This window comes from Pinus tabuliformis, chromosome Q (assembly GCF_031772625.1).
Source record: "Pinus tabuliformis cultivar Carrire ecotype Pingquan chromosome Q, CPIR1, whole genome shotgun sequence".
Classification (NCBI taxonomy): Eukaryota; Viridiplantae; Streptophyta; class Pinopsida; order Pinales; family Pinaceae; genus Pinus; species Pinus tabuliformis.
In genome coordinates this window covers 950,029,489-950,051,207 of record NC_142296.1, presented here as the reverse complement: position 1 = coordinate 950,051,207, position 21,719 = coordinate 950,029,489, and the positions used below count along the sequence as shown (strand labels likewise).

Genomic DNA, 21,719 nt, shown 5'->3' with positions numbered 1-21,719 from the left:
TGTCCCAACTCCTACCTAGCCATCTCCTTGGTTTGAACCACATCACGTTGATTCCAAGGTTGACCTCTCACCTTCTTCCCCTATTTCTTCATCTTCCTCTTCTACTTCGCTTGGTCAAAGTTTGAAATCCAGTAACCAGGAGGCTAAGAAGAAGAAGAAGTCAGATAAGTGAGAGGCCAACCGTGCAGTTGTTACTCCAAATGCACCTCCCATAGACAAGCCTTTTGATCCTCCACGGAAGGTCATATTCCCTTGTAAGCTGTGTAAGGGTGACCATCTCCTTCGAGACTGTCCTGGAATTCCCAGTCCTAGAGGTATGGTCTCAAGACCTGAATTGACCATCCCTATCAACCTATAGAGATCATGTTGATGCTACACCTTCAGCTAATGATGGTAAGAAGAAGGGAAAGATTAGATTCCCCTATAGGTTATGTGAAGGGAAGCATCTTCTTCACCTTTGTCCTCTTATGGATAAAGCTTCCAAAGTTTTGGAAAACCTTATAGCTCCTCAAGCCCAACTCCCTGTTGGTTATCAAAGGCTTTCTTCTGACCCTCTCCTAGTTGGTAAAGAGATTGACTTGGATTCATCTCTTACCCATCCTTCTCTTCCTAAGAATGACTCTCTTCTGTCTGTTCCTGACCAACCATTAGTCGAAAAGAGTGCGACTTGACTCCACCTTCAGTTGCTCACTCTGTTCCCGAAGAGAGTGATGATCATACTGCTCATGTTCTTCTCATCTCCTCAGATTCTTATGAATTGAAGAGTGACCCTCTCGTCTTGGTTGTTAAGGAGAGTCCTTCTCCTATTCCTGCAGAGCATGGGGGGAATCATAGGATACCTCCACCAAGTAGTTATGTCATTTCTTTTCATTGGAGTCAATTGACTGCATTCCATCTTCCATCTTATATGCCTTTCCATATCATAGTACAAGCCTATAATATGGTAGTACAAGGCACCATATTGGATGAAGGTGCATCTGTTATCATCATGTATCCTACTACTTGTCAAGATTTGGGTTCCCCACAGCTTGTGCATGTCACCTAGAATCTGTTAGCTTTCAATAGAGGAACCAGTCAGCCCTTAGGGATCCTTCTGAAGTTCCCTATTATGGATCCAAGCATAGTTTTCCGTTTCAAGCTTGTGTAAACATGAAACCAAATCCAAGCATATTTTTTCATTTCAAGCTTGTGCAAACATGAAACCGAGTCGAAGCATAGTTCCTCGTGGTTCAGGCTTGTATAAAAATGAACCCATCTCCATTTTAACCATCGTGATTTCCATTTTTATCAGCCTCTCCCGTCAGATAAGCCCTAGTTTTTTCTCCATTCCATCGCCACCATCTCTTTGGCCGATCATATGTTTTCACTTGGTTGTTTTCCTTTCCTAAGGAACCGCAATGATGAGTGGTCTTGTTAGCCAACCTCTTGACCATTACATGTTTTTGAGCAGCTCCATCATTGTCGAAACCAGTTGTACCCTTTATACCACTCGTTCCTCCAGTACGAGTCACCTTTAAGCTCTTTTCTGACAAAAGATTGTCAAGTATTTTTCCCTTTTAGACTCGTTAAATCAATAAAAGCAGGGAGTTTGCTTTAAGCTCTTTTCTGACTCTCAAAACATGAAAATATTGTCAAGTTCTTGTCGTTTGACCTTGTAAATGGTTTCGAAACGTCATTTACCCAGTATACATTTACCCTTTTTCTAGGCTAGGATAAACTATTTATGAAAAGGGACCCTTGGAGTTTGCTTTTCCATGTCTTTTTCAAACTCTTTAAACATGAAAAATATTATGAGTTTCACCTTTGTCGGACTCGTTAAAAGATTAAACAACATAGGACTTGTCATTATGACGAGACCGAGCTTCTCCTTCCTAGGGCTCGTAAAACTTACTAGGATGGATCCATCTGAAGGATGGACTTATATTACAATCATATGTTATCCCCGTCAAGCTTGTGTAAAAATAACGAGGGTACTCGCTAGAAATGGTGGGGGGAAATTGGAAGTATTCATCAGTTGTATTCTTCACTTGAGGCAACATGTCACTCTTGAACATTGACACTCATCTGTTGTTCGTGTCGAGTTTTGGGACATCCTCACTCTATCACTTGCCTCCCTGGGTTTTGGGTTATCCATTTTAAACCTCTCATATGATCTTTGCCACATCACCATGACCTCTGATCCTATGATGTCAAATGCTGCCAAAATATGGAGTCGTGTCATCCACATGTTCAAGAGAAGTCTTCCTACCTGTACATTGTCTGATCATATGTCACCATCTTAGATTACTCTCATTCATTGTGTTTCCCATTTCGTTTCGATGATGAAGCATTCATTATGACCTTCCTTTGACAGATCACTTCTTGTCGACTTCAGCTCATTATCCGGGAAGTTGATCTAGAAAATCCTTTCCAGTACCTTAGAGCTTGCATGCCTCAATGGCAAGTTCTTCACACTTGATGATGGGTTCTCATCATTAGCCCTCGATCTAGTGATTTTACAGGTGTTCAACTTCAGTTCCTTATTCACACTCTATGAATTGTGTTGTTGGTACCTTGAGAGCCATTGTCATTATTGGTGATTTCTCTCGCGCTTGTTAACAATTCACATCATTGACTAGTAATCAAGCAATTTTCTAGCATGTTCGACATCAACACATCTATTCACATGCTAGAAATTGTACTTTGATCAGGTCGTGTTGGAGCACAAGACCCTGGGCTCAGATTACACAAGTCCAAGTTGTAGGGTAATGTGACATGATCATGCTTACATACATGTCTCTTTCAAATGGATGGTTGCGACCATACCATGAATCTGTTATATGTGATCCTTCTCATTATTGGATGGCTGCAACCATACCCTAGGTTTGATATGATCCTTATTATTGGATGGTTGCGCCCATACCTTGGATCCATTTACATGATATTTTTCTAGATGGTTGCGTCCATACCATGATTCATGTCTCAAAGATTTCAGTGATGTATATTTATCTATGCTTGCTTGCATGTTTTCCGATGGCGACCTCCAGTTCCATGCATCTACTCATAAATCATTTCACCCCTCACTCTTGCTCGGCCTTCACGCTTTAGAGGGCATCTGTTACACAACATTTTGTCACTGTCCATGTACTCCCCGTTCCACAATACTGGAGGACCTCTACAGTGACCCTCATATGTTTCCCTGACATGAAGAACATGTCCCTACATCCCCCTTCATCTGCAAAACATTTCCCTCTTACACCATTTCCCAAGAATCTTCCTCCAGACCCAATTTTCAAGACCAACGCTAGTGCTCAGTTCTTCCCCTACGCCAATTTGCAGAGTTTAAAACGAGGACTAGTGTTGAATGACACAAGTGAGCCATTCATCACTCGTGCCGACCCTCTTTTGGAAAGTTTTTAAAAATGGAATCAAAGCTTCTAGGTCTAGAAGCTTCGTAAACAGAAGTATGGTAGATGGTTGAGCAAGATAGAGACGAGAGAGACTGTTTGGGCTCCTTTCCCCTATTAAAATGGAATAAACCAAAAGGGATAAGGCCTCTCCCACCATAATAGGATCCATTCCCTTCCATCAATGCTATATAAACTCCCCATTTCACACCCTCGGCTAGCTAATGAAAGGGCTAAAATAATCTGCAAATCTTGAGAGCCATATTAAGATCCTTAGCCTTCTAGTTTGTGTGTGAAGGGAGACTAAGCTTGTGGTGTTTAGTTTGGAGCAAAAGGAAAGAGGCCTTGAACTTCCATTGTTGGGAGGGTGAATCATGAGATGCTTCTCGTGGTGTTGGAACCTAGATATGCCAAAGGGAACCTACAACGTTAAGGCTTTGGTTGTATTTCTCTTTGAAGTTTCATTAATACAACTAATGGTTTATTTCCTATATCTTGTGTAATGTTACATTTGATAGCTTAAAACTCCTTGACCTTTTAAGTAGATTGAATTCGATTTTATGCTATCATGTTTGTTGTTGTCTCTTGCATGTTTGTTTCAGGTGTTTGAATGAAAGGAACGAAAGGAAGCTGGAGTAAGGAGGCAAGATCAACATCAAGTGAATTAGCACTATAAGAGGTAGGCCCTATTATTCGATTCTAATCTAAGGAATTTTACATTAGATTGTTCTGTTTGCATCTAGACCCATTCTCAGGCTAGAGGGATCACCTCTATCATAGAGGAGATTTACCTACTCCACAGGACATTATAACTTTCATTGATTTGTTATTTAAAGTCAGATCGGGGAGCTTTTAGTGAAGGCAACTTAGAGTTATCCCTCTGTAGAGAGGCTAGAGTCAATGGCAGAGGCGAGGGATCTGCATATCGGTGAACGACATGGACCAGGAACACAAACAGATCTATTGATCTTATACCTTCCACCCTTTGCCATAGGAAACATAATGAGAAGATCGGATTACTCACTCATTATGACTGCCCAAATCTACTCCTTCAGCGAGGTTCCAACAATCAAACCACAGCTGAATAAGAAGGATTAGGTTCATCTACCCTCACTAAGGAAATTTTACAGGTGAGGCAGTGATTTGAGGACGGATCAAAGACGCTTGGAAATCACTACAATGGTACAATCCTCAGTCCGATCCCGCGACAAAAATTGAGGGGCCGATTATCAGATTTGCCAATCAAGGAGGCCAGTTCAAATCTTGCAACCAGCAAAATAGTGCGATAGATATTATGATCCAGCATAAAGAAAACCAAGGCGGAATCTTGAAGATCAAGTGCCAAATCTACCAAAAGGAACCACGATTCATCTCTTCATTAGATCATTGGAAGGGAAATCAGTCTTTTTGAAGATAGGGGTTTGGGAGTGGATAAAAACCCTCAAACAAATGCTACAAGAAAAGATGGGCATACCAGTCAGTCTACAAACCCTGATCTATGAAGGGAAAGTTTTGCAGGATGATTACAAGCTACAGGCTTATACTATTGGTCGTGATTCAACCATCTTTCTCAACACAAGACTTCTAGGAGGAAGCCCTGGTTCATCCTAAAAAAACACAGCTTCCTTCAAAGATGCAGTCAAAAGAAATATGGAAACACAACACCCACCTGATCAGACTCCCATCACTCCTGGTCCCTACATCATGGAGCAGATGACACAGGCCCCTGCATTGACAATTAATGAACCTGAGGTAAATGTGTTGCATGATGATTTCTTTACTAAAGCAGTGATTTGTAGGTTTAATGGGTTCTGGCCCAAATCATAGGCACTTCATCAATGGATTTTTTCCACATGGACAACAAATTGTGACATTCATTTATGTTCTAAAGGTTTTTTCATTGTCAAATTTGACACAATATCAGATAAGGAATATGCATTGCAGGAGGGACCATGGTTTTGGGGAAATGCCAGTCTATTCATGATTCCATGGTTTCCAAGATTTGATGCAAATACCATGGTGGTTTCAAAAATGCTAGTGTGGGTAAGGTTACACAATCTACCCTTGCATTTCTGGCATCCTACAATATTTATAGGAATTGGAAATACTCTGGGGAAATTCTTAAAAATAGATATAGATCGTGTCTCAAAGGGCATTTTCACCTTTTCCAGAATTTGTGTGGAGGTAGATCTCAGTAATGGTTTAGCATATCACATTTTGATGTACCACAACAATCAGCAGTGGTCCCAGCCTCTAGACTATGAGAATACAACCTTCAGATGTCGTACATGTCTACAAACTGGCCATCTTCAAAGTACATGTCCTCAAAATAAAAAAGAAAGAAAGAATAAACAGACACAAAAGCCTAAAGGTTGGCAATTCTCTACAACAAAGACAACTGCAAAAAAAGATGAAGAAACTACATATCCTACCACAAATAATAATGATCCACAGGATATTATGCATCAGGACGAAACGGTAACCAACACAGCTTTAGTTCCACTATCTTCTACACCACAACAACAGAATGAGATGATTTCCTCTGCCAAAGAAGCAATTAGCACCAAACGAACCCATGTTTCGGATGGCTCGAATTCTGACAAAGAAATCCCACCAAATATAACTGAGTCTCAAAGAGCCATTGTATCATCCACCCCCAACTCTAGTGGTTGGCGGAAAGTGGAAAAAAAGAAAGGTAGGAAAGAATAGTATAGGGTAACTCTCTCATGAGTCATTATTGATCTTGGTCAACAGGATCTACCATTATGCATATGCTTGACAACATCTACAACATGTAATTTTGTTCTACTTTCTCTGAATAAAATTGTGATTTTTCCTTGGGAAAAAAACTCAAACCATACTGCAAATCTTAAATCAATCCACACTTTGTTGTACTATTGTTCATGCGCATAAGAGATATCGGCTTCACTCATTCATCCTACAGCAAAATGATTAAACAAAACACACTTTGTTATGAACTATGTTATCACTGTCAAAATCATATATTAAAAATTGAAATTGGACAGTTAGATGAACTAATTAAACACTATATAAAATGCAGAATTGAAATGTTAATTGAAAACAATAAAACCTTACAATTCCAAGGGGGCCTCCTGCAAGATGTAGGTAACAACATGACTCCTTCAAATGATTATATATGCATCAAGATAACGCACAACAAGGATATCAAATAAAATAGAGTTTTATAACTATAAAACAAAGTTTTCAAATTAATATTCAAGACTGTGTTTGTCATTCCGAGAGGTAGATTAACCTCTATCAATAACTATTTAGATATTTATGAGTCTATCCTACTCGACAAAGACTAAAAATATCATTAAAAAAAGAAGATAAAATCTCATGATTTTCTATCAGAGAAGCAAATCATGAGGCTAAATTTTTGTTTGCATTAATTTCCTTGCTCGCCTGGTTCGCCTTTGGCTCCTTCTTCACTGGTTGACTTCTGCATTGACTGGCCCTATGTGGTGTTCTTATCATCGATCCAGATCATGAAGATAGGAAAATATCATTGTGCCAGCTATTAGCCACCTGCCCATATGTCTCATTCCTCGGCTGGAGTTTCAGAACCTATCAAACCTTCAACTTTGCTGCAGAATCAGTCATTAGCTGCAAAATTGGTGCAATTTAGTAGCTCATGCAAATATTAAGTTAAATCATAAAGAATAATGAAACTTATGAAATAAAATATGTTAAGTACCTGTTATTTCCATGAACCTTGTAAATTGATTCTCAAATAGAGTTATTAGAGTAAAAAAGAATGAGGATGTAGTGTAAGAAGGTAGTAAAAAAGAGACAATTTTGGGCTTCAACATTCCCCCACACAGAAGACATTGCATGTCCTCACGCACACAATTTCAAAATTTGTAATCCTTCTCCATTACTGAGCATATTCAGAGGCCTGAGCAAGAACACCTAAGTTAGTTATTCCTTCTTTCTCGAACTGACCACTGCCATCCTCAGTTTCTTCATCAAGATTATGTGCTGCAAACTTATGACCTTTTTCTTAAGAAACTGATTTTAGCTTTCAATCTCTTAATTTTCTCATACCATAAACCAAGATGTAACAAGATGTTGTCATTTTGAGTTCTTTGGATTTAATTTTATGCCTTTATTGTTTCATGTTCCTGCTTCAAATGTCTATTTACTACCTCATATTCATAGATTTCCTACTTGAGAGTGTTTACAATTTGGGGTTCTTCTGGAGGATTAAAATGAATAATTTCTTCTCAGTTTGGGGATGATTCAACAGTTTTTCATGTAGCTCTTTGTTCCAGAGATTCTATGTACTCAAATATTTCGTGTTGGATGGGATCATTTTCTAGAGTTCTCCTAGCTAGACTTGCAACTAGTGATGGAACTCTCGGTTCCTCTTCTTCTTCTAAATTGACAAAATCTGGAGATTTTTTAGACTGTGCATGTATTGGTTTATTAAGCCTTGGACTTCTTCTTACAGTTGATGGTAGTTTTTTAGTAGTTCGGGGACACTTTTTACCTTCTTCTTATTTTGTTTCTCCTTTTGATGTACTTTCACTTTTATTGTTGGCTATCTTTTTTCTAACATGTTTTTGCTTAAGAGTTTCCAACGCATTTATAAGAGGGATTTCATCATCAAAATATTGATCTTGTTGTGTTTCTTGTGCAGGTGAGTTTTCCTTAGGGTTTAAGGACAACTTTCTTCTTATCTTTCTGGTCTTATCACTAGGCTCTTCTTGTTTAGCTTCTTTGAAATGATTTCTAATCAGAAAATCCTCCGAGTTATCTCCTTTGTTTTTTAGATGGACTTCAATTAAAATTTTCACTGACCCATGGTGGTACAGGGCATTATCTATGGACTGTGTTTTCCCTTGAATATTTCCAACCATTTTTGTCAAAATATTAAGCAGTAAGGTAGGTTGATTTCATTACCATCAAGAAAATTCATCATCAAGCGAGCATGGTAAAAGAACATGTTTCCAAACCTACCTTCACAAGTTATGAATTTTTGAATAATCAACAACAAATTTCTCCATTTATTCTTTAAGGTTGTGATTGGAATTCCATTCTTAAAGATAGAGATATCCATACTTGGGTTTTTAAGGAAGACTTCCCATTCTTTCTCCTTGATTTTTTGGTTTTTGAACCAGCTTTCCCCGATTCTCGGCAATCTGATAGCTTCTGCTACAAATGACTTTATCAAAACCAATCTAATGTCTATGTTGGGCCTAAGAATTATCCTTAAAATACATCCACTTTCACTCCATTCACACATTTTCTCACCTCTATTCCACCACCATGTCATCACATCCGCTTCACTTTCATCATTATATGGGTTACTTTTGTGTTTTCCAAAACATTATTAATTCTTAGTATTTTTAAGAGAATTTGTGGTTAAACTTTAGAAAATAATATCCATATACTTATACCTAACAATTAGAATGAGTTTGTTGACATGTGTAGGTACAATGGAAGCTTCTAAGGCACCCTTATGTGGCACTCTATGTTCAATTCGAATTTGAGGAGATCATGGACCTCATGGATAAGATCATGGACCCTATGGAGAAGATCATGGAGGATAGTGTTATGTGTCACCATTGGTTGAGAGATATGTGGATCTGAAGAGGGAATAGTGGATCCATATTTATGAGTTTGTTATCATAACTTTTGTATAAATAGGAGTATTATCTCCTTCATTTGTAATTTGGAATTTAGAATTTAGAATTGAGAAGTTAGAATTTAGAACCTTAGGATCTTATAAGTTTGTAATGAGAAGTTAGAATTTAGAACCTTAGGATCTTATAAGTTTGTAATGAGAAGTTAGAATTTAGAATCATTGTAATGGAGATTTTAGAACCTCTTGGAATGTAGAACTTGTAATTGCAATTCGCAATTGATGATAAATAAAATGGAGTTTCTTTGATCTTCTACATTTGACTTCTCTTTTGATGTGCTTGTGAATCCTTGGAAGGGCCCCCATTGTCTAGCAAGTACACTTTTGTTTTGGTAAGCTTTCATTTTATGTTTGTTTGTAAAATTAAGATGATTAGAAATATTAATGAATAGTCTCCTGTAAGGGAGATTTAATATTTCTTACACTTGTCACAATGTCTTTAGATTTCATTTTGTTAAATGACTAAATAGGTGTTGGAGATCCCAATGAAAGACCTCCTGTAAGGGAGCTTTAGCATTTCTTCACCTAGCTTAGTTTAGTTTGTCTCTAAGTCCACATATGGTGGATGTTCCTCGAAGTTTTACTTTCCCAGGTTGATAATAAATGGAACTCTAATTTGCATCCGCATTTATTTTTTTTTAATTGTAACGGGTATAATTTATTATTGAGGTATGGTTGGGCCTAAGCCTAATCAACCGTCTTTACACAGCTTTTCCTTACATCTAAATGCTTCTTGTTCAATTATGCGCTTGAATTAAGGAATACAATATGAGGTAGCGCTGTTGTCATTGATGTTGAGAGCTCCCGGTGCTATGAGACTTCCTTTGTTTTCCATTTCATCCACCTCACTATTCAAACTTCTGAGAATATGGTATATTTTGAAGGAAGTGAAATCTTGCAGAATTATCTTTAACCTTTTCAGAGACTTGTTGAGGATAGCATTGTTGAACTGGTCATCCGAGATGATCTTCTTAATGAGGATTTCGGAATCTCCGAATGCTTGGCATTCTTTGATGCCTTTATCCCGGACTATTTGGCAGGCTTTTGTGAGAGTAAGGAGCTCTGCTTGATTGTTTGTGCGAATACCAAGCCCCCAGCAAAAGCGAACTTTTCTGGAATTGTCTGAGAAGTAGATGACTCCTCCAGCTCCCGCAGCCCCCGGATTTCCTTTGGAGGCACCGTCGAAAAAGATTGAAGTTGTGTTTTGGATCTTCCGCCAAGTTTAAAAGACAGCTTCAGGTTCTCTAATTTTCCAAGATGGAATGGGGAGGGGAGGGGGGAGGGAACGGGCTTTGCTTATGGGATGAGGGCTATGAAGGTTCAGCCATGCCTCTTCTGAGGGGAGGAGGGAGGAGTCTGATTTGTGGGAATGCAGGAGGACAGTTTCAAGAAGAAGAGCTTTTGAAATTGAGGCAGATTTAGCAGGAGAGCGTGTAGAATTGTTGAAGATTGAGTCATTTCGGGCAAGCCAGATTTCCCAGCATACAAATTTGGGTATGGAGAGCCAAATGTGAAACTAGAGGGATTTATTGGGGATATTATGAGGGTAACATTGAAACCATTCAGTAAAGAGATCTGCCACGGAGCTATGCTGGGGAGGGGAGGCGGGCAGTCCAAGAAGAGTTAGTTTCCAAACTTCTTTGGCAAAATCACAATCAATGAACAGGTGAGAGGCTGTTTCTCTAGAGTTTCTGCACATTGCGCATCTATAAGGCCCAACAATATTACGTTTTGACAGATTGTCCCCTGTAAGCTGTTTATTCTGCACAAGAATCCAAAAAAAGAAGTTAACTTTTGGGAGCCTAGAGGTGCTCCAAACCTGTTTCCATAACGCTCGAGTTCTCAATCTGTCTTTTTTGGTCTGCAGGGCAGTGTAACCCAAAGCTGAGGTATAAGAACCCGTATCACCCCACCCCCATTTGTCTGCGCTGTTGCGGTGGACCGGCGCTGCGTTTGAGAGCAGCGTTTTGAGGATTGCGAGTTGATAGTGGAGCTGCGCCAGCACGGGAGGGAGTGCCCAGTCGGTCCAATTCCCTTTACTATCCCATGCAGAAATTTCGTTCAACTTTCTTATACCTGCTCCGTGGAGCCAATCTCTAAGATCGCGGATTTCTTCGTGGGAGTTAAGAGGGGGGCTATTCATGATGCGATCTTTCTAGAGGAGGATCTTCTCCCCATTGCCAGGTATGTGATACAATTGTTTCCTGAAACACTGATGCATTTCCTACAGAGGTTCCAAGTATGAGTGCCTGCGAGAGTATTATTTGCTGACAGATGCCTGAGAGAGATCCCCTGCGCGTATTTGGAGGTGAGCGTTTCACTGACAGGGTGTGTGGGATCTGAATAGATTTTCCATAGAAGCTTGCATCCTAGTGACTGATTAGATAAGGTAGGGTCTCTAATCTGTAGGCCTCCGTCCAGTATTGGTTGCTTAACAAGATCCCAGTTTGCCAAATGCATTTTACTGTGATTGCCTCTGCCTCCTTTCCAGAGAAAGTCTCTCAGGAGACATGAGATCTGTTCCATTATGTGTTTCGGAGCCAGAAGGAAAGAGGCTTGATATATGGGGAGAGCAGATAAGACGGATTTAAGTAAGATGGTTTTCCCTCCCTTGGTAAGCCAGTAACCTCCCCAGGAGGTGATCTTGTCTTTAATTTTGCTAATGATGCCATTCCACAGAGATCTGTTGTTGACTCCAGATGTGAGGGGTAAGCCGAGGTATTTGATGCTGTCCCAATGGGCGAAGGACTCAAAACCAAGGATCTGGGCTATGGTATTGAGATTGTCTTGGCTTACATTCCATCCATTAATCGAGCTCTTTCTGTCATTTATCACCGCTCCTGAAGCTCTGCAGTAACTTTTTAGCACATAATCGAAGTTAGCTGCTATTCTATTAGAGGCTCCGCCTAGGAGAAGGGAGTCGTCTGCAAAGAGAGCATGGTTTATAGGCTTGAGAGCATTTGCAGTTCGGATTCCTGGGAGATCACCAGTGTTCATTTCTGCAGCCAGCTTCCTGCTAAGAGAATCTGCCATGAGTATATACAGAAAAGGCGAGAGGGGACAGCCTTTCCTTAGTCCACGATGGGCTTGGAAGAAGGATGTTGGGCAGCCGTTGACCATGGGGGCTATCCAAGGGTTTGAGATGCAAGCTTTAATGAGGTTGATAAACTTAGTAGGGAAGCCGAAGGATCGGAGGACTTGGAGAAGAAAAGAATGGTTGACTCTGTCGAATGCATTAGCCATGTCAAGCTTGATCAACATCCCCTTCTCTTTCCTCTGTTTGCTTGAGTGGATAGCTTCCTACACTTGAATGATGTTGTCCAAGATGTGTCTGCCTTTGACGAACCCCCCTTGGGTGCTGGATATTAGTTTGTCAAGAAGGGGTTTGATTCTGTTTGCAATGATTTTGGACAAGATTTTATAGGAGGCGTTGCAAAGAGAGATGGGCCTAAACCTGCCGAAAGTTTCCGGGTTAGCCTCTTTTGGAATTAGAGCAAGAAAGGTGGAGTTGATGCCTCCTCCAACCTTGGCTTTTCCAAAGAAACCTTGTATCATTTTCAGCAGATCTGTTTTGATGATGTCCCAGCAGACTTTGTAGAAGTGTATTGTAAATCCGTCTGGCCCAGGGGCCTTATCTGATTCCATTGCCCATATGACCTTGATGATTTCTTCTTCAGATAAGGGTTTCAGTAAAGCCTGGTTGTCCTCATGGGTGATGAGGTGGGGAATATAGGAGAGGAGATCTTCAGTGTCTTCTATGCTGCCTTCATTCCTTGTTCCGTAGAGATTTTTAAAATGGTTTTCAGCTGCAATTTTTATTTGGTCAAATTTGTTGCAAATCTGACCTTCTTCATTCTTGATCTCAGTGATGTGATTCCGAGATAGGCGGGCTTTATACTGTCGGTGGAAGAAAGAGGTGTTTCGATCTCCTGCCTTTAACCATAGACTGCGAGATTTGAGTCTCCAGTGCTCTTCTTCCCTTCTGAAAGATTGATGGATATTTCTTTGATAAGCTGCTTCTTTGTTTAAAATTTCAGGGGTAATGTGGAGACCTTCCATTCCATTTTGCAGAGTTTCCAGCTGTTGGACTTCATCTTTTCTGTGCTGGGTAGAGGGATTGGGGAGTTTCCTTAGCCACTCTTTTAAGGCTTTTTTGGTGGCTTTCAATTTTTCCTCCCACACAAAGCTTGGGGATCCGTTGATGGGGATATCCCAAGTCGATTGTATAGTGTCTAGAAAGCCTGCTTTTTCAATCCAGAGTGGACTAAATTTAAAGGAGATAGGTCCAAGATCTTCCTCAGGGGCCATAAGGAGCTGAATTGGCTTATGATCCGAGGAGAGTTTGGGGAGAATTTTTGATGAGATAAGGAGGTTTTCCAGCAACAGGGAGCTTTGGATTAGAAATCTATCCAGTCGGGCAGCAATGTGGTCAGGCCCAGTTCTATTATTGGTCCAAGTGTATTTGCCTCTCACCGGGGCAAAATCTAGGAGGTCCCTCTGTTGCATTAATTCCTCTACCAAAGCCAGCAGCTGATCTCAGCTGCTGTTTCCCCCCCTTTTTTCCTTTGGTTTCATGACTAAGTTAAGATCTCCTCCCAGGATGATGTTGTTTAGGGAGTGGAGATCTAAGAAATCCGAGAGAGTGTTCCAGCATTCTCTTTTTTCTGCATAAATAACAGGAACATAGAGATTGAATAAAGCTATAGTTAACTTACTTTCAAGGTGCTTGAGCTCAATGAAGATCCAGTGTTGGGTCTCATGGGAGTTCAGCAGGAGGAACTGATCTTTCGACCAGAGAGTTGCAACGCCTCCCGAAGTTCCCCTTGAGCTGACTGTTATGCCTTCGTTCTTCTTCCATTTAGAATTGCTGATATCCAAAAGGGCTTTCCCTTCGATTTTAGTCTCTTGGAGCAAGAGGATGTCTGAGGGCTCTATTTTCATCAGATCTTTGACCGCTTCAATTTTTGGTTGGGTCCCCAAGCCTCTGCAGTTCCAAGAGACTATACGCATTATTTACCTGGCGAGGGATTTGGGATTCCTCCCTTGGTGGATCTTCCTCTAGTATTTCTTCCTATAGTCATCTCTATTTTGGACTGGCTGCCTTGCATTTTAAGGCACTCTGCCTCCTCCTCCCTGACTGCTTTGTGGGTCTTCCTACCTGTTTTCTTCGAGGGTCTCTCATAGGTCTCTTCCTCTGAGGAGTCTGAAGGTTCTGGCACTTTTTTCTTCTTTGTTATATCTGCATACGAAGGCATGGAGGGGCTGCCCTGAGGAGAACCAGACGAGACTTCCCCGCCTCCATCTTTATTTGCATGTGGATCTTCGACCTGTGCTGGAGTAGTCAGATCAGTTTCTGGGGGATCTGGTGGAGAGGATCCTTTGGGGATTGGGATCTCATCCAGGTTCTGGGGGGTTCCATTTTCATTGCTGGGATTTTCTTGGTTATTCCCCTTTGCAGCTCCTTTCCCAGCTGCTTTTGCATGGCCCGTTTTCTGGACTGAGGTCCATTGATCTCCCTTCGAGGTGTGGCTCTGCTCTTCCATTTTTTTCTTGCAGTATTTTGCAAAGTGTCCATAGCCATGGCAGTGTCTGTGTTTAAAGGGGATCTGCTCGTAATCCAGCTCTTGAATATGGAACCATCCAGCCACTGTGAGTTTTATTGCTTCGGGTAGTCCATCTTCCATATCTACTTCCATGCATATTCGGGCACAGGAGTACTGATATTTCCTCACGGCCTGATCAATGTATTTACCAAGGGATTTGCCGATAATTTGGAGAGATTTCTAACTCCAGCAATGCAGGGGAAGGTGGGGAAGCTGCACCCACACTGGAACCGCAGAAGGAACATTCTGGGTCGGGTCAAAATCTGGAGACCATTTATTTAAATATAATCCCTGTGGCCCCATGAAATATGGCCCGTTCTTGAAGATGAGACTCCGATCTTCTGCTAATTCGAAGACGAATACAAAGAAGCCTTTACCTAAAAAATATGATTTGATCCCTTCCTTGATCAGAGGGGACCAGTTTCTTTTGATCCAGTCTTCAACAGATTTGGGTGATGGCCAGAGGCCGGTGAACTGCCCAATGAGCCCTCTATCGGCTAGATTCAATGCAGAGCGACAAGTTTCTTCCTCAGGGAGGGCCACCATGGGGATGCAGTCTTTTTTCTTGACAAATTTCTGTTGTTGAGCAGATGGAGGGCGTCTGCTGCATGCATCAACCATTTTTCGGAATTCGAGGACTTCAGGAGGGAGAGGGGGGGTTCCGCATCCCCATCGCTGGGCATGGCTGCCAGGAGGGCCGCAGCAGCTCGGATCAGGCGAGCGCAGCACAGGCGCGACGCAGGAGCTCTGGGGAGCTAGGTCACGCAGCCGCTAGCAATCCAAAAGTTTTTACATCTGCATTTTAGACCCAACATGTGCATCCGCATTTTAATTCCTTGAAAGCTAGAATGATAATTTTTGGAAAAAACTTCCTTTCCTCATTTCATAAAATTTCCAAAACCATTAGTTTTTTTGTGGGGGGGGGGTGTACATTTACATTCATACTTTGTCACATTCATATTTTTCCATATTCATATATCACATTCTAAAACCCACATACCTTCAAAATATATTCACTATTACATGAGCATATAAATGGCCTTGTAAAATTTACTTAAAATCTAATTGGATGCAACACAATCATGGTTGTTACACAAGAACCAACCATGATGCATTCCAACAAAAATACTTTGCAATAAAAATCACATTATCATTATGAAAATACCATACATTGAATTTGAATGCAACAGACAAAATACGGTTGAAACACAAGAACCAATCAAGTTGCAATTCAACAAACACACTTTGCAAAAGTTAAGTAAATGATATCATGCAAAGTTTAACCCAAAGCTCAAGTATCAAAAGTAATGTAATAGATTGCATGAGGACATGCAATACCTTCAGTTTGGGGGTATGTTAGGCCTGAGAATTATCCTTAAAATACATCCACTTTCACTCCATTCACACATTTTCTCACCTCTATTCCACCACCATGTCATCACATCCGCTTCACTTTTATTGTCCCATAATTGTATTGTGTCTCGAGTAAAGTTAATCTCTGAGCTTTATTTTGTGATCCGCCAGGTTTCACGGAACATGGACCTGGTTTATGATGGAGGAAGTGTGGGGCTCATGGGCCTCGTGTCACAGGCGTTCTATAATGGCGGTGGCCATGTGTTGGGGGTTATTCCAGAGACACTGATGTGTCCAAAGCTTATGGGCGAAACTGTTAGAGAAGTGAGAGATGCAGGAGATATGCATGAAAGAAAGGCAGAAATGGCATGCAAATCAGATGCATTCATTGCTCTTCCAGGAGGTTACAGGACACTGGAGGAACTCTTGGAAGTCATAACATGGGCACAACAAGTTGCTTTTGGCCATTTGAAATGTCTTTTCCAAGTAATTCGAAGTGCAGTTGTAAAACAAGAGTATGTTGTCCACAAAAACATAAACTGGGTTTAACAAAATCATATTCGTGGAATCACGGGAAGAAGAAGCATATGTCTAGATAGGCGAAATAGCTAAATATAGCAAGACTTTGAGAGGAGGAAGGGAGATCATGACTGAAAATTGTATAGATTTTAAGGTTCGAAGTCGCCCGAGGCTTGTGTGTAATACCAAATAGGATTTGAACCATTGGTAATCCTAACAAATTCATTGTGTATCCCTTGGAAAAATACCAACTCGGCAAAGGGTTTAGTGTTTTATTCAATTTTGCACGGTAGCCAAATCAGTTGAGGCAACCTTGGGGACAAAGGGTTTGGTGTTTGGGGTTTTACGTATTCACTCGTTCACCAATTGTGTCACGTTGGTCAGATCAGGTGACTCGAATTTGCACATTATTCCTGGAAGAAAGGTTTTGTTGGGGTCCTAATCTAGAAAACTCTTTGGCTTCCTTCTTGAAACCCCAGCGCCTAAAACCATCACTTATTTCAGAGGTTCTTCATAGAAATAGAAACTATGCTCCCTTGGCATGGGATTTTTTTTATTTTTTTTTAAGTGGGCAGGCAGAGCAGGTGCTTGCACGTACAGCTTGCATCCTTTACATGGGCACAGCAACCTGGTCGAATTGTTGAATGTGGAAGGCTACTACGATTCTCTGTTAACATTCATCAACCAAGCTGTCGAAGATGGGTTCATCACATTGGCTGCACGTAATAGCATCGTTTCTTCTCCCACAGCAAAAGAATTAGTATGAAAATTAGAGGAATACGTTCTAAGACACAACTGGGTGGCGTCTGGAATATGCTGGGAGATGGATCAATCCTAATATTCTTTCGGAGAGGGCTTATAAAAAGAGACCAAGTTCATTAGTGGCGAGAAAATTAATTTTTACAGTAATTTCCGGTCCGCCTGAGCTAACCAACAAAAATAGTACTACTCACAATTGTGAATCATCGTATTAGTGTAACTCCATAATTTTAGAAGAAATTCCCTCAAATTTTGTCGATTATTGAGAAGGTACTCAACAGTTTGCAGGTTGTTTCAAAATAATAGGGCACCTTGAATGCACCAAAAAAAAAAAACATTTGTATACACAAATTCAAATACGACACAGTCCACTATGCCGTGTTTTCATATTTGACATCTTTGGCTCGTGTTCTCTTAGCGTTTTCCATGCTTTCTGGCAATAGTTGTGAAAGCAATGTTCAATTATATTTCGCTTGAGAAGGCTCTTCAAGCTAGCAAGCATCTGTTGGAATCTGGCTTTCATTTGCTACAGCAAATATGTCCAAATTGAGCCCCAAATCTCTTCTCGATGCATCCAAGCTAAGCAGTATGATGGAGAGAATGGAGTATGACACATATCACATTCTTATAAGCTTTTTTCCATGCACATTCCATGAGTCCTCTGACACAAATAGGGAGTTAATTTATTTTTCACGGAAATTTATTAAAAATCACTGTTATCAACATCATGAATTGGACTAAAATTACACTTTTGATTTTCCTTAATCTGTTTCACTTTGGCATACAATTTTTGCGTAAGAATCAGGAAGGGAATGGCCATTTCTTCTTGAACACACTTATGTTCTTTATGCCAAGTTTTTTTTTTTTGCAGGTTTTGGGAGATCAACTGATCATTAAGGAGATTAAATTGTGCCGGCGATTGGTCTTCAAAAGACTAATTTCATGAGAAATTCTAAAGAACAAGTCCATGATCATAAACAAAATTTCCAGAAAATTACAAGTTCTTGCAACTTCCTGTAATAGCTTAATGGTTTGACATGTTGCATGATAGATTAGCAAATTCGAAGATCTGGGGTTTGTTCCTAAATATCCAAGGATGGGGAAATACCTATCCACTCTTGAATTCGAAGTCTACAGGTGGCTGGTCAACGCTGGTCAAACTCAGCTATTTTAGCATAAATTCCAGAATTAATGAGCAGATTTGCTATTTTTGAGATTTTGCATGCCTTTTTCCCAGCAAGAGGCATTATCCATTTCTCATTACCCACATACACTTCATTACATTTTCTTCAATCCTAACCCACCAATAAAAGCAACGAAGCTCATTTACAATATTTTTGTTCCACTTTACATATTCATTGTCAGTTTCCTTTTTCCTACCCTTGCAAATAAAACCTTGCTTCCATACACCATTGAGTCCATAGTCCTTGAGTCTAAATATTTTTCTAAAACCACCTTAAAGCTTGCATGCCTTAAGGGCAAGCTATGATGCCGATAAACAAAGGGAATACATCAATTTCCCTTGTTCATCGGATCTTCTAAGTATTCGACAACAACAAATTCATTCATACTTAGAAAGATGTGTTAGGGGCATCTTGACTCTCATCCACACCAAAGATGGGAGCTCTCGTGTTGACTAGTGGCATCCATTAATGGCCACTAAGTTAACAATTTATTGTTATGTTAGACTTCAAAACATTTAATCACATGACAAGAATTGTGCCAACTAGTGTTGAAGACTTGAAGATCCATCATTTTGTAGCAGAGGAAGTAGATTTACTTTCATTACTATTCAGTTTTTTATATAAATGACTTGAGGACAAGTCAATAAATAAGGCTAGGGGGGAATGTAAATTCTAAATTTTGTATACCTTCCAAGCCTTATACATTTTTAGCCGCATTCAGTAGCAGATTTCGAACATTCAACAGAAGATCCAGCAACAGATTTAGCAGCAGATGTAGCAACAATAAAAGATTCACTTTTTCGACTTCATCCACCATTTTCACAACCAAGTAAAGAAGACTATGATCAAAATTTTGCAGCCACACATGCGCAAATCTCATCCATTTTTGAAAGGGTAAGTTGAGGTATGATATTTTCTAACTTTTAACCATTTAATTCCTTGAAAGCTAGAATAATAATTTTTGGAAAAAACTTCCTTTCCTCATTTCATAAAATTGCCAAAACCATCAGTTTGGCGGGGGGGGGATACATTTACATTCATACTTTGTCACATTCATATTTTTCCATATTCATATATCACATTCTAAAACCCACATACCTTCAAAATATATTCACTATTACATGAGCATATAAATGGATTTGTAAAAAGTATTTAGAAGCTAATTGGATGCAACACAATCATGGTTGTTACACAAGAACCAAACATGATGCATTCCAACAAACATACTTTGCAATAAAAATCACATTATCATTATGCAAATATCATACATTGAATTTGAATGCAACAAACAAAATACGGTTGAAACACAAGAACCAACCAAGTTCCCATTCAATTGCAAAAAGTTAAGTAAATGATATCATGCAAAGTTTAAGCCAAAGCTCAAGTATCAAAAGTAATGTAATAGATTGCATGAGGACATGCAACACCTTCAGTTTGGGGGTATGTTGGGCCTAAGAAGTATCCTTAAAATACATCCACTTTCACTCCATTCATACATTTTCTCACCTCTATTCCACCACCATGTCATCACATCCGCTTCACTTTCATCATTATATGGGTTACCTTTGTGTTTTCCAAAACATTATTAATTCTTAGTATTTTTAAGAGAATTTGTGGTTAAACTTTAGAAAATAATATCCATATACTTATACCTAACAATTATAATGAGTTTGTTGACATGTGTAGATACAAAGGAAGATTCTAAGGCACCCTTATGTGGCAGTCTATATTCAAATTCGAATTTGAGGGGATCATGGACCTCATGGACAAGATCATGGACCCTACGCTGAAGATCATGGAGGATAGGGTTATGTGTCACCATTGGTTGAGAGATATGTGGATCTGAAGAGGGAATAGTGGATCCATACTTATGAGTTTGTTATCATAACTTTTGTATAAATAGGAGTGTTATCTCCTTAATTTGTAATTTGGAATTTAGAATTTAAAATTGAGAAGTTAGAATTTAGAACCTTAGGATCTTATAAGTTTGTAATGAGAAGTTAGAATTTAGAATCATCGTAATGGAGATTTTAGAACCTCTTGGAAGTAGAACTTGTAATTGCAATTCGAAATTGATGATAAATAAAATGGAGTTTCTTTGATCTTCTACATTTGACTTCTCTTTTGATGTGCTTGTGAATCGTTGGAAGGGCCCCCATTGTCTAACAAGTACACTTTTGTTTTGGTAAGATTTCATTTTATGTTTGTTTGTAAAATTAAGATGATTAGATATATTAATGAATAGTCTCCTGTAAGGGAGCTTTAATATTTCTTACACTTATCAGAATGTATTTAGATTTCATTTTGTTAAATGACTAAATAGGTGTTGGAGATCCCAATGGAATACCTCATGTAAGGGATCTTTGGCATTTCTTCATTTAGCTTAGTTTAGTTTGTATCTAAGTCCACATACGGTGGATTTTCTTTGAAGTTTTACTTTCTCGGGTTGATAATAAATGGAACTCTAATTTGCATCCATATTTTAGACCCAACAGTCTCCAATCTCCGCTTTCATACCCGCATATGCCCTAGCGAATGATTTTCTCACTTCTTTCTCATGCCCATCAAATTTTTCCACAAACTCTAACCATTGTGCTTGCTACAACTATTGTTTCACTTGCGGGTATCCTTCAAGGAATTTAGCCCCCTTCGAATATGAGCATACAATGACTCCCATGTTGAAGAAGTCTTAGCCCTTAATTTCTCTCTTTGACAAGGTTATGGAAGGAATTTGGTTATGGAGGATGGAATTTGGGTAATAGGTGAGGCATTTTCAGCAATGGAACAAGGCCGAGTGGAATGGATATGATGCAAGAAACTGTGATGGTATGCGAAGGAAGTGGAATGTTATACGGAAGGAAGGGAGTGAATTTAAATGATAACAAGGTTTCATATCGGAGTTATATCCTTTTGACAAGATATTTTCATTAGAATCGAAGTCATATCGTAATGAAATTAATCATTACACAAAATGGCGGTAGTAACAGTCATACATCTATTTAATTTCATAATTCAATGTTTTTCCTTTATTATTTAATTAATATTTACATACATGTTGTTTTGCCTTACTGATTTTGGATTTGTCCTTTTGCAGGTTGTACTCATGTTGCTTTAGCTATAATATTCATCCAATTTGTTTTTCCATGATCTTCATTTGCCCTAGTTGCAACTTATCAAGTCAATTGTGGAATTCCATGAGAGCTGCAGATTATTGACAAATTTGTAATTGTCTTATTTTTCAAAAGAG

General features: G+C 39.5%; 1 pseudogene; it reads left to right on the top strand.

Moving 5' to 3' along the window:
• The first annotated feature begins 14,958 nt into the window (after positions 1-14,958).
• Positions 14,959-17,367, top strand: LOC149222635 (putative cytokinin riboside 5'-monophosphate phosphoribohydrolase LOGL10; annotated as a pseudogene).
• Positions 17,368-21,719: the final 4,352 nt, after the last annotated feature.